Here is a 14,037-nt window from a genome sequence, read left to right on the forward strand (position 1 = left end):
TCTTTCGGTTCAGTAACCACTTCCTATTTTATTGCGGTCTACAGGGGCTGCACGTAGCTACCTTAATAGACAAGTACACGACATGGGTAACCAATGGTATGTGGATTATGGTTAATTGTTTACATATTATTATTATTATTATTATTTTTATTATTTACCTATACTGTACAACTTCAGAAATGAAGAAAAATGTACAGACAAATCACAAAAAAATAATAATAATAATAATTCAATACAATAAGTAAATTATAATTTAATTATAGATTTAAATACTTCAAGTGAATTAGAGTCTTTAGCTAGGTTAGGTAAATCATTCCAAAGTGAAATTGTTGCTGGAAAAAATGAGGACTGATATGAGGTCTTTGATGCTTGCAATGATAGGAGGTTAAAAAGATGATAATTTCTTGTACTGGAATATGTTGCAAAGTTAGTATACAAATCAAATGGGATATCAATTTCATTGTGGATAATTTTGTACATCATGGATAATCTTAATTTTAATCGTCTGCTTTCAAGTGATTCCCAGTCCAGCTGGTCCATAAGGTTAGTTACGCTAACAGTAGGGTCACGTGTGTATGTATTGGTCACAAACCGGGCTGCTCTTCGTTGTATCTGCTCTAACCGGGATATTAAGGTAGACCGCCAGGGTGCCCACACTGTTGCAGCATATTCGAGTTGGGAACGAATAAATACGGTGTATGCTAATTTCTTAGCATGGATTGAGGCACATGAGATATTACGTTTGAGAAATCCCAATGTTTTGTTGGCTTTAGCTGTTATGTAGTTGACATGCATGTTCCATTTTAGGTCTGATTGGATGATGACACCTAAGTACTTGCAACTGTCAACTTGGGACAAGGGAGAGTTATCCATGTAATAGGTTCTTGAGATAGTATAAAGCTTACTTAGGGTTACACTCATGCTGTGACATTTATCTACGTTGAGTTTCATTTGCCATATCGAGGCCCATTCCATAAAGGAGTTAATATATATATATATATGAAGCTGTGGAATCGTAGTCACACAGATAGTCGTGACAACGATAATAGTCATAGCTGCATACTCTACTAGCAGCTAGCTACACATTGACAGTGGAAAAGCTGATCAGAGACTCACTCCTGTGTGTAAGTGTGTGTATAGATTACATGTATAACTGTAACACGTTTTGCTAGTTGTATGTGCATAGTTCAGTTGCATGGTTTATATCAATGACAGTTCCGAAACAGTTGCATATGTATAGCTAGCTACACCCCACTTTTTTCTCGCACTAGATGTTAGATGCCACATACTGTAGCTACAGTACAAGGTCGACATTGTAGCAGAATTATTAACTAGTAGCAAAAGACTTCACAAAAATGAATACATGTACGTACGAAGCTATAGCTAACTAGCTATATATGCTCAAGCTAAATTTAATATTGTGAGCGTAGCTATAGCCTATTATTGTTGCTGGTGGCATTATGAATTTTGTCACTGAAGAGACTGGGTTATACAATAGGACAAGCCTGTAAACGTAGCTACTCCTCACAAAAAGTGAAATTAGAAGTAGACGGACAACTTAAATTTCTTTCAATGCCGCTTTAGCTACGTACCACTTCCCCTTGAAGGCAGGCAGAGTTTTAGCAGTGGATTAGACGCCACTTAGCCAGCTATATACAGAATATTACTGCTGTGTTCACCAGAGTTGAAACCGGGTCACTATTGCTGACCCGAGTGCCGACTAGCGCGTTAAGCACGAGGGTGTCTATACTTAACGATGGTAACTAGTCAGTAGGCAAGATTCCACGTAAATTTGCATAAAGCAAGATACGTTTCCTGCAAGTAGGTGTGGCTTTGCGCATACCTAACACACCATAATTTTAAAAAGTACGACACATTCCCTATATAAAGTGGGCGTGGCTCACGAAAGAAACTTTAAAAAAATATATATAGATGTTTTTTCCCCCGGCCCTAATGGCACTCCCTTCCTCCCACACATCTCTATAGAATGCTAAGAAAGTATTTGAAAAATTAGTTATAACCTACAGAAAAGAACCTACACAGAACCTACAGCATGCCCAGGGTTCAATGGGTAGGCAGGTGCCCCTCAGCAACAGCAAGATCAACTGCTGGAGGCATACACGGACACATGGATCTTGAGCGTGATCCCCTGATGCACATAACTGAAGAACGGAGCAAGGAAAACCCCAAACTACAACGGAGCCAGCCCATCACCACAGAATATGGGGAATTCCACTTCTCGCTCAGCAGGCGGGCAAGATGTTTATAAGTGGTGGTAGCAGCCCTTCCCATGCCACCTGAAGTGGAAAAAACAAGGGGGATAAAACTCCTATGCTCCACCTCCCGAATCCGTTCCTCATAATGCACTTGTCAATTTCATAAACCCACCCCCCCCACCCCCGAGCGTCCCCACACTTCAGGTGGGGATTTGACATTGCTTCTTGTCCCCACCACTGGGGCAATTGACAGTTGTCCCGAGTCGGACCGATTTTTGGTAGTTGCATTTCCAAACAATAAAATTGCACTTGCTATAGCTAATTTTACTAGCTACAGGGCAGGCTTATTACTAGTCGCATGCATGAAATATGCGCTTAGTCATCCTTGACTTGAGGTGTCGTCAAATCCCCTACTATAGGGGTGGGGACATAGTGGGGATTTGACAGCCGATTTTGCTCCAGTAGTGGGGAATTTGACACCACGATTTGTCAAATCCCCTGTATTCCCCCACCCTCCCCGGGGGTGGGGCATGAAATGGACAAGTGCATAAGCACGACGTTTCTCTAGTTCATGTTTTCGAAAAGCAGTAGATAGCGTAGAAGAACGATTAGAAGCTGCAAAGCAGTTAAAAACCCTCACATCAAAGAAGGTATGATGGTGTAGGCACCTCCAGAAGCTAGAAGCCCTAATGTCTACACTCGCGTCATCATCTTGAATGGCAGACCGATAATGTAAGGTCTCGCCAGACAAAGGGTGCAGCTATGGTTCAATCTGGACATTATGGCAAACTTCAACATCAAACTAGCTGTCAGATTCCTAATTTCATTGTGCCGAATAATCGGAAAGGCACCATGTGGGCAGCTAAGGGCGTGGGATAGGCTAAAATAACACCATAGTTTCACACGTCATAACACCATAGTTTCACACGAAATTCCTTACTCTGGCACCCAGGAAGTAATCACCTGTAAAATAAAGTTATCTAACACACAATCACTAATTGCTAGCTGTGTCTATAGGCCTCCAAACCGATCTATTGACTATATAGAAGCCATATGCAGTACACTTGAAAGCATTATTTTATCCTCTCCGAATGATATCATCTGGATTGCCGGCGACTTCAACCTCCCTGATGTAAACTGGACTGATTCTAATATAATTGGTTCCAACTACCCTCTATCAGTAAAATAGAGCAGAATCTAGCTTAATAAGAAACTTCTTTTATGACTTTAGCAATGAATATCTGCATTCCAACACCACTGACACACCAATCAATCAGTTGTGGACTGACTTTAAATCTGCTTGTCACTTCTGTCTGGACACTTTGGTTCCTAGCAAGTTATCTTCGAACAAGACATCAAACCGACCATGGATCACCACCTACATTAAAAGAATTTGTAGACGAAAGAAGCAAGCTTATGCTCAGTATCGCCGAACATGCTCACCATGAAACACTTTTATCAGGATTAAAAAACATACCAGATCTAGTGCCCCATTGTGATAAGGAGTTGAGATCATTTTAATAATATATAAAAATAATATATCTTTAATAAAAAATGATAAATAATAAAAAGTTAATAATATATCTTTTGTGACAGATTTAGCCTTGATAATTTGACAAACCTTGAAATACTGTTTGTGGCAAGTTAAGTAATGGAAAAGAATAAAATCTACACAGCATAATGACTAATCCTGACAGCTTACTGATTCATGATGATGGCAATATTATAAAACTAAAATAATCACCACCATAATCCTTTGCCGAGTATCTTGATATACAACCTATTTCCATTATACTTATGCTGATGTCTCCCAGCTCCTAAAAACTTTGGATGTTCATAAAGCACCAGGACCAGACAAAATCCCATCACACTTATTACAATTAGCCTCTCAGGAAATTGCTCCAGTACTAACTCTGATCATCAATTCATCACTTCATCAGAACTTCCCATGGACTGGAAATGTGCTAATATTGTACCTGTATTCAAAAAAGGAGACAAAACACTTGCATCCAATTACAGACCAATATCGCTAACCAGTATCAGCTGCAAGATCATGGAATGCCTAATTCACACTCATCTCTTCTCTCACCTAGAATCAATAAATATCCTCTGCGACCAACAACATGGTTTCTGACCTAGAAGATCATGCGAATCACAACTTATTACTACCGTAAACAACATTTCTAAATCTCTTGACTCTGGCTTTCAAATTGATATCATTTTTCTAGATCTATCTAAGGCATTTGATAAAGTCCCCCATCACCGTTTATGTAACAAATTATCCTACTATGGTAATAGAGGGGAACTACTAACATGGCTACAAAACTTCCTCATCGGTAGGCATCAACAAGTAACTCTTGACGGTTCACCCAGTGAGTCACATGCAGTTAACTCGGGTGTCCCCCAAGGAACAATCTTAGCCCCTCTATTATTTTTATGTTATATTAATGACTTCCCATTATCAATCAATGCCAACATTGGTCTGTATGCTGACGATACCATACTTTATACTGTTATTCACTCTACATCCGGCTGTTTATCACTTCAAAATGACCTCAACTCCTTATCACAATGGGGCACTAGATCTGGTATGTTTTTAATCCTGATAAAAGTGTATTCATGAGAATCACTCGTAAACACAATCCGATCACGTACAACTACACCATTAATGACATCTCTATCCAAGAAGTTTCATCTACTAAATATTTAGGAGTTACAATCACCAATGACTTGTCTTGGTCCACACACATTACTAACATCACATCCAAAGCTCTATCAGTCAAAGCATTCCTACAGAGAAATCATAAGTCCTGCCCAACTCAAATCAAATTGAAATGTTATAATGCCATGATAAGACCAATCTTAGAATATGCCAACCCTGTCTGGTCCCCTCACATCAGAAGAGACATTGATAAGCTTGAACGAGTACAGAGGCAATCTGCCAGATTCATTATGGCTGACTTCTCGCATTTCAGTAGCATAACTAACATGCTCATTGACCTTAACATTCCCAGCTTAGAACACTGCAGACAAGCATCTAGTATCACCTTCCTCTACAAAATTGTTCATAATCACATTGATATATCTCCAGTTGATTTAATTCCTGTCACTTCTAACACCAGAGGACATGATCAAAGATTTCATCATATCTATGCAAGGACCAATCAGTACAGTAATTCATTCTTCCCTAGATCAATTAGACTGTGGAATTCACTCCCACCTGACCTACAATCATTACAAATTTTTAAGTACCAACTGAAATTATTATTACTTTCCCCTACCAATCAGTAATCCCATAGTCAATCATATTGTAAAACATTTGTATGCATGTTTCATATGTGCGTTAATCCTCAAACTGAGGCTGCACATTTTTGGAAAATAAAATAAATAAATAAAATCCTTGCCACACACACAGTGAGATGGTAGTCATGATGGCATGTAACCATACCTTAAACAAATGGCATCAATGAACTCACCCATGAAAGAAACTAGCCTTGACCTATCTCGTGCAATAACAATCGATTCCCTTTCACAGGATCACCCTGGGGTTCTTAGAGAACAGAGAGCTTCTTATGATGATGGGTTGCGCCCTGGCGATGTTTTTCATCCTGACTTCCAGCATGGTCGTCCAGCTTACTTCGATGTCTCCATACGCTGCACCACTCAGCTTGCTTTTATCTCCTCCTGTGCTTCATGTGCTGGGGTGGCTGCTGCTGCTGGAGAGGTTGCCAAGGATGAGAAGCATTTAGCAGCTGTGAAGAAGGTGGGGTCAGATTTCATTCCATTAGTTATGGAAACATTTGGAGTTCGGACACCTTTTGCTCTAAAAACTTTACAGAATATAGCTGACTGTACCACTCCTCGCAGCGGTGTCCCTCGGAAAGTTGCTAGAAAGAACTTGCTACAACAACTGTCTGTGCAACTGTGGTCCAACAAAGCTAAGATGATCTTGAGGTACTGGGTTCTTCAGGGCTGGGATGATGATGACAATCCCCTTTTCCCCTAGTAATAGTTTCCCCTGTAGCTAGCTGTAGTTTATGTAGTTGTAATAGTTGTTTGTAATTGTAATAAGTTATTGTGGATTTGAAAAAAAATTCAGCGTAAAAAACAAAAAAAACCTATCGATTAATGGGCGTGGCTCCTCATAAGCCAGCAGGCAGTTATGAACATAGTTTCGTGCATACCTATAGACTTTAATATCACCGATAAATGGGCGCGGCTGCACGTATGGTTGCAGGCAGTCGTCCGATAAGTGGGCGTGGTTAACGAAAGAAGCTGAGTTGCATCAGGACTTGACTATGACGCGTTTATACACTTCCGTACCGTCCAACTAAACAATTTGCTCCCGTACCGTCCAACTAAACAATATGCTTCGCACGTGATCCAATCCGTGTCAGACCCGGATAATTTTTAAAGCAGGTCTGACCCGGACAAAATATGACCCGGGTGACCCGACCCGGTTTCAACGCTGGTGTTCACCATACAGTACCCAAGTGATAGAGTAATGCACTGGCTTAGCTTGAGGTACGTAGCTAAGCAAAAATAAAAAAAAGGTAACATCATAAATTAATAATGCAGTGCTACCTTTGCATGCATTTGTAAAACTAACATCATGTAGAATTCCGTTACAAACTATCGGTGACGAAGGAAACTGGCCACAATGGGATGGGTATTTACACAGTCAATAGCCTGATATTCCCAGACAGAATACCTATCACCTTCCAGTGTCAAGTACTTTCCATTGCTCAGCGGTAGCAGAGCCTACAATCAATTTGATTTTCATAAATTATGGACTCTACTAGAGAAATTAGAAATTTAAAAATGTTATGCATAGCTATATACTGTACCTAGCTAACTACATATTGTGTGCCACTGTGTGCAAGCTTATTTACGCTAGCTATTCACTATGACTACATAAAATATTATTGTGACTAAAGTGTCAAAAACTCCACAGAGGTGCATGATTAACTCTGTCTATAATATTGATTATATCCTCCACATAATTTTGCAGACAGCTTACTGTTCAATTCCCAGGAGATCCATGTACAGCAGCTATTGCCGTCAGACTGTAAAAAGACTTTACTTAATTATGTTGTCTGGTCATTCACACTGTTGTGTTGTAAAGATTTCAGGATCATGCATAGTACCAGTAGATTTTGTCGTAGTTTGATTATATTTAGCTATTAACACTTCCTTTTTGAAACACTATGTTACATCTTGCATACCTTATACTGAAACAGAATTTTAAAAGGTGTCACTGGTGGATTTTTTAGTGTAGCTAAACAGACAAGCAAGCAAGTACACAATTACACGTTAATATAATTTTCTCTGGAAATCATGTAGTTGATAAATACTGCAGGTACTGTTTGATTACCTTATGCTAGTATAAATCATTAATCATTCATAGCATAATTATACCACTTAAGCACAAATATTTTTGATATACCCTACACTAAGGTGTGGTTCATATCTATAGTTGGGATGAGGACAAGTACAAGAGGATTCACTTAGCAGATACTGTGTATTTTCTGATCCGGCTAAGTAAACTTACCATGTATTGCATTAATGATGTCAATCCCAAATGTGACAAAAATTTTAGATGTGGAGAAAAATAATTAGAGATATGTGACTGGATCTACGAAAACCATTCTTATCGCCCAAGACAGGAAGTTTGATTTTTTCACACAAACACAAAGCTTAATGAATGCACTATCAAGTTTCACTGCCACAGTCGACCAGAGTAAAGCGGCCTGTATTGCTGGCTGCTTTTCTAGAGCACAGTGGCGAGCCGTACGAGTGGTCTGGGGTCTTGATGGAGCCCTGGCCAACCAGGAGATGGCTGTGTGTGGCTGTACAGCTCTGTGGTGTTGGACAATGACCTGTGCTGTAAATTTCCTTTCATTTTAGCCAGTTCTGAGCCCTGAATGGCCTATAACTTGGCCTAATTCATCCCAGCACATCTCTTTTCAATTTTTGAACACCATCTTGCCAGCCTTCCAGGGCCCCCGCCTCCCACCCTTCTGGAGCTCGCCTGATACAGACAACCTCGGTTTAAAAACTATCTAAAATGGCGGGAAACTTAGCTGTTGACTACTTCTTCAGTGGATGATCAGGAAGGTAAGAAATTGTTGTGAAACGTGTGAAAATTTGGTATGCGTAGCTACCACCATTGGCCAGCTACAACACACAGAATATTTAAAACCGATGTTTCTCGATACTTTTAAATGGGCGATAAGACCGGTTTCCCCAGAGACAGTCACATATATTGATAGATTCCATGGTTGGCAATTAAATGGAATTCACAAGTGCTTGTGATCTAACCCACAGTGAAATTATTTGTACATAATATTGCAATGTCAGATCAAAGGTGCACTACCATAATAGCCACAACGTATAATAACAGATACTGTAACTGTGTTGTGGGGCCATTCAAAAAATGAAATTTGGAAACTTAAACATTGTGGAATTGAAAACAGAAAATCAAACTGAATAACTGAACTTGATATTGGTCAAATATTTCAGGTCAGGAGGTCATTAAACTACAGTGTAGGTGCATGGAAAGGCTGGCTGTATACATGTGCCTGGTTTACAAAACTTGTTTTTGTAAACGTTTGTGTGTGCGTGCGTGCGTGCGTGCGTGCGTGCGTGCGTGTGTGTGGCCTCGTAGACTACCACGTACCCAAACGAAAATGAAGAGCAGCTTTTTTTTTAGGCTTTATTGAGAGAATTTGTGGGGAAAAAACACTACACTATGGTAAAACTATAAAACAGTAAATTAGAAGATACTTCTGTGTGTTAAAAGTGGTTTGTTTAGCAAGCACTTCCTTAGAAAAATATCATGAATTAGTAGTTACAATATTTGATGTATTATTGCAAAATCAAAGACCTTTTAGCTAAAATAATAACATGGTTAGTTAATTCCAGATGAGTTAGCTACGAAGCTGCAAGGTGCCTGAATTTTAGAAGTAGTACAACATCAACTTGTTTCTCACACTGATGTACGTATACATATGTAGTAGTAAAAGCAAGGTAACCTTATTAATCAACATATCAACATAGCTGTATGTGACTTAATTTGATAAAATCTCATATGCACAAATATCCAGTTTCATGAGTTTGGAGAACAATATAGGAGTGTATCATCAGATTAATAGTCTGACCTGTCATTCTACATCAATACCATGCTGAGAGGCAAAAGAATTGGATGTGTATGGAACCATAGTTTTGTCAAGTTTGGTTGCATATTGTGGTCTCAATTGTGTCACTTTAAAACATCATGAGACAGTATAAATCACACATGATAGCAGCTTTTTGGGAACTGATTGACAAATACGTGGTCTTTCATAGAGATGCTCTTGTAAAAAGGAAGTTTTGACAATTTTGGGTTTTCAGCTTCAATATAAATTTTATTTTCAATTCAGTTTTCAGTTTCAATTTTTAATTTTGCTGTTTTCAACTATATGGTGTACCCTGTGTTGTAGTAGGTAAATTTAAAGGAGTTATATCATGGGTGGTACATCGTCATGTGGATTCTATTAGGTTTTAAACAAACAGCACTGCCATTTCCCTGACAAGCATCAGAAAAGGTACAATAAAATATAAGCTTAGGCTTCTTAGAGATGTAACATAGACCACATATGTCATGATTGATTTAACCTATAATCATCCTTAATCAGATGGCTGCAGGTTTGAGGCTGCCCAGGTCCAGTGATGAATTCCTTTCTCCACCTTTTCAAACACACTTTCTGTAACAACTTTAAACAGGCTGTAGGACCAGGTGTCCTACAGACCTTCAGCACTTGTGCTGTAAAACCTTAATAAATAATATCCATTCAGTTCCACATGGGGTACTTAGAGATAATACACTCTCTAGAGTTCCTATGGATACATATACATGAAATTGACAAGAAGAAAACATCCTGACTGCCTGGCAGACTCATGTAAGTATTCGAGCGCTAATCGGATGGATGCAGGTTCAAGGCTGCCCAGGTCCAGTCATGGATTTTTTCTGCTTTCTCCACCTTTTCAAACACACTTTCTGTAACAACTTTAAACAGGCTGTAGGACCAGGTGTCCTACAGACCTTCAGCACTTGTGCTGTAAAGCCTTAATAAATAAATAACACTGATATCATTAAATGGATGATACAGCTGCGGAACAAAATTTATTGTAAAAAATTGCCAACTGCCTATGAGCTGATTATATATATTTGTAGTTTGTATGTAACATGTTTTATTTCAGTATAGCGACATCATGAAAGTGACTGATACTTTTCACATTATTAGAACATTATGTTTGGCTTTGATGTTAGCAAATAATTGTGTAGCACAAAGTAAGTTGCTGTTAGTTAGCATATTGTATTAATCTGTATTTATGGATCTGCTTCAGCAAACTCTGTATTATATTATTCTGTATACACTGACTATTATGTAATATACTGTCAGTATCAATGCATTTCATTAATGTGATACCTACCAACACTGAACACTTTTTTCTTATGAAACAAAGTACATATGTACTGCAGTGTCTGATTTTGTTATTGTTAATGTGATTATTAATGTGTCCACTTGTGATATTAATTCTTATTTTCTTAGTCCCTGCTCCCACTGTAAGTGTCACTAGCACTCCTCAGATTGTTGGTCAGGCAGTGTCACTGGACTGTAGTGTGACTACTGTGGCAAGCGTCAGCAATAGTGCAGTGAATGTTACATGGAGAAGCAATGGTGTAGTATTACAGAGGGTGACAGGAGTTGGCACTGCTACTCCTATGGGCAATATGGTAGTTTAAATACACTCTTACATCATCTCACGATTGACCACAACTGATGATGGTAGAGCATACCAGTGTGAAGTTTCCATCAGTGCTACTCCCCCAGTTAATGCTACTGATAATATAATATTGGATGTGATAGGTTAGTGTTTGTAGACATGCAGCATGCAGTGGTGTAGACAGAGTTCAAGTAATAAGTGGACACACCTACTTCCCTACAGATTAAACTCACACCAAGTGCAAGTCTAACTATTTATGTGGCCTCTGTTTACATGGCAATCTGCATATCTTATAAAATGTTATAGTGATGCTGCAGCTTAAGAGATTTACTTCATGAATAATAATAGAAGCTAAAGATACTTAAATAATTAACTTATCATAAAAAATATGTACCTACTTATCACATGTTTCTTTTTTTTTTTTTAAATAGCTGTTTAACTACATTTCAACCCAGTTGTGAGAATTGTTAATTGTTATTTCAGCATTAATTTTGATGCTCACACCTTGTAGTAACAAAGACTGTCGTTTTAACAATTTTGTTCACACAACTACTATACTTCCAAAATATGTCTTCCTAAGCCACCTCCATTTTAAAATAGGAAGTGGTTACTGAACTGAAAGGTTTTTATTTTCACAGCTAATAGTTTCTCCGAGCATTCGACTTTAGGGGATGCGTCTAGTAGTTTCCCCAAGCATTTAACTTTAGGGGACACGAAAAGTAGCATTAGCATTAGGGTTAGGCTCGGGTTCAGCTCTTAACCTTTAGGTTACATTCTTCTTACTGTATTATAGTGTATATAGTGAGACTACTACCTGAGTAGCATTTATAAGATAGAAAAGTAGGGTAGTGAATGGGTAGCTAGCGGTGGTAGCACAGTGGTTAGCCCACTGCCTACAGTTCAGTAGTTCAGGGTTCAATCCCAGGTTGAGTTTTGTGGGTTTTTTTTTTCATTTAGTGCCGGACCCTTTTTTGTCTAAGTTTTACTGTCGGTTCAATAGCGAGTCCGAACCGACTTTTGGTTCAGTAACCACTGCGTTTAAAATATTACTTTATTGAATGTGTATTCAGTGTAGTAAGGTCTAGGAGACAATGTTGAAGACACAGAATACCGGTATGCCTTCAGAGTGACCCTGAACACCTTAAATTTAAAAGTATATAATTTAACTGAATATTCTAGTACAGTGACTAATTAACTAACATACTGATATCTTCAGCCAAACAAACTGTAAGTTGACTATGTTTAAAGCTACAGGCTTGATTTCCTCACTGTCCAATGTCAAAAATACATGCCACAACAGCTACAGTACTTGCATGCACTTACCATTGTTCTCTATTGTGTTCCATCACATATGCTGGCAGACTCCTGTAAGTGTTTGAGCATTAATCGGATGACTGCAGGTTTGAGGCCGTCTAGGTCCAGTCATGGATTTTTTCTCCTTACTCCACCTTTTCAAACACACTTTCTGTAATAACTTTAAACAAGCTGTAGGACCAGGTGTCCTACAGACCTTCAGCACTTGTGCTGTAAAGCCTTAAATACGTAGGTGTTATTTTGCAGGTAGAGGTGTTTTTTTACTACTGTAATGCCTGTATGATGTATGGAATAGAGCTGGTCATCTTAAAATGTAGCAATTGACAGTTGGGGTGTATGTTCAGTTCTGTAATTGCTGTAATTTTATTATGTTGACTTTTCCACCCTGAAGACCCAATGTAAATTGTTACTGTGCAACTTTGATATTGTGCATGTTTTTCTTCTACCAAGACATAATGTAGACTTCCAAAACATTAAAATTTACATTTTTCATACTGATATATATAACTCCAGATCAACAGCAGATATCTTAATTATGATTTTTGTAAATAGTTACATTCAAATCTTTCTGCTTATTTGTGTACTGGTTGCCATGTAAACAAACACAAATATGGCAAATTTTATATCTTTACTTTTTAAAGAAACTAGTTTTAAATTTTGTAGTAGCTAGATGGTTCTTTTATCAAGTCTAAAACTTCCTGTAAAAATAATTACAAGATGTTTTAAATTTTAATTTTGAAGTTATGTTACAGGTGTTGTCTTGATTTTCATAGTTTTTTTTGTAAATTTTCATATGCTTAAGAATTTTTCAGTACACCAACTATTTTCTGGAAGGAGACAACCTGGGCTATAATTCCTGTAAAAACATTTTTACATTTTAGCTTAGTTTTTAATGTTGTCAAAGTCAGATTGTGGCTTTTGCAATGAAATTCATAGAATAAAATTATGCATAAAAATGTGCATTGTAACAATAAACAGTGCAGAGTAGTAGATCTTTTAATAATAATGAGTATGGCATGTTATAAACAAATATTGTAGGCCACCTCTAGCTACATATAGGATGGTTCATTAATTTTTTTGCTGTAAGATGATGCCTTGGTGCAATATTTATGCAAATTTCCTTTCTATATTCCGTTGAATTAGGAGGAGTATACATGTACAGGCCCACCCCTGTTTTCTTTACTGCTGTAATGGCTGGAATATACCTGGATTCCTTACATTTCAAGAAATGAAATTTGGGGTGCTAGTTCAGTTCTGAAATTCATTTTAGAATATGTTGACCTCCTGAAATCTCAATGTATTACCTTCCATGAGAAGTTTTCCTGTCTACATTCCCCTGAATTAGGAGTAGCATGCCTGTACAGGCCCATCCTAGGTTACACCATACACTGTCACATGCAAGATATTTTGTTAATATACTAATTATTGTTTTATTCACAGTTCCTACTCCCAATATCACTGTTGTTGCCCTCAACCCTCAGATAGTTGGTCAGTCACTAACACTGGAATGTAATATAACTACTGTGAGAGGTGTCACCAGTAGAGTGGATATTGTGTGGAATAGCAATGATATGGAATTAGAGAGGATTGAAGAAGTTGATATTACCTCCACACCAGAAAACTCAGTAGTGTACAGAGACATTTACACCATCTCACAATTGACCACAACTGATAATGGTACAATGTACCAGTGTGAGGTAGTAATTAACACTAGTCCACCAGTAATGACTAATTACAG

The 14,037-nt window shown here is 38.1% G+C and overlaps 1 long non-coding RNA gene across 1 annotated transcript; it reads left to right on the forward strand.

Moving 5' to 3' along the window:
- The first annotated feature begins 1,000 nt into the window (after positions 1–1,000).
- On the forward strand, positions 1,001–14,008 carry LOC136260475 (uncharacterized). The gene is made up of 4 exons (XR_010703556.1): positions 1,001–1,124; positions 10,458–10,548; positions 10,811–11,128; positions 13,740–14,008. It is a non-coding gene; the product is annotated as an uncharacterized lncRNA (long non-coding RNA).
- Positions 14,009–14,037: the final 29 nt, after the last annotated feature.

This window comes from Dysidea avara, chromosome 1 (genome assembly GCF_963678975.1).
Source record: "Dysidea avara chromosome 1, odDysAvar1.4, whole genome shotgun sequence".
NCBI classification, from domain to species: Eukaryota; Metazoa; Porifera; class Demospongiae; order Dictyoceratida; family Dysideidae; genus Dysidea; species Dysidea avara.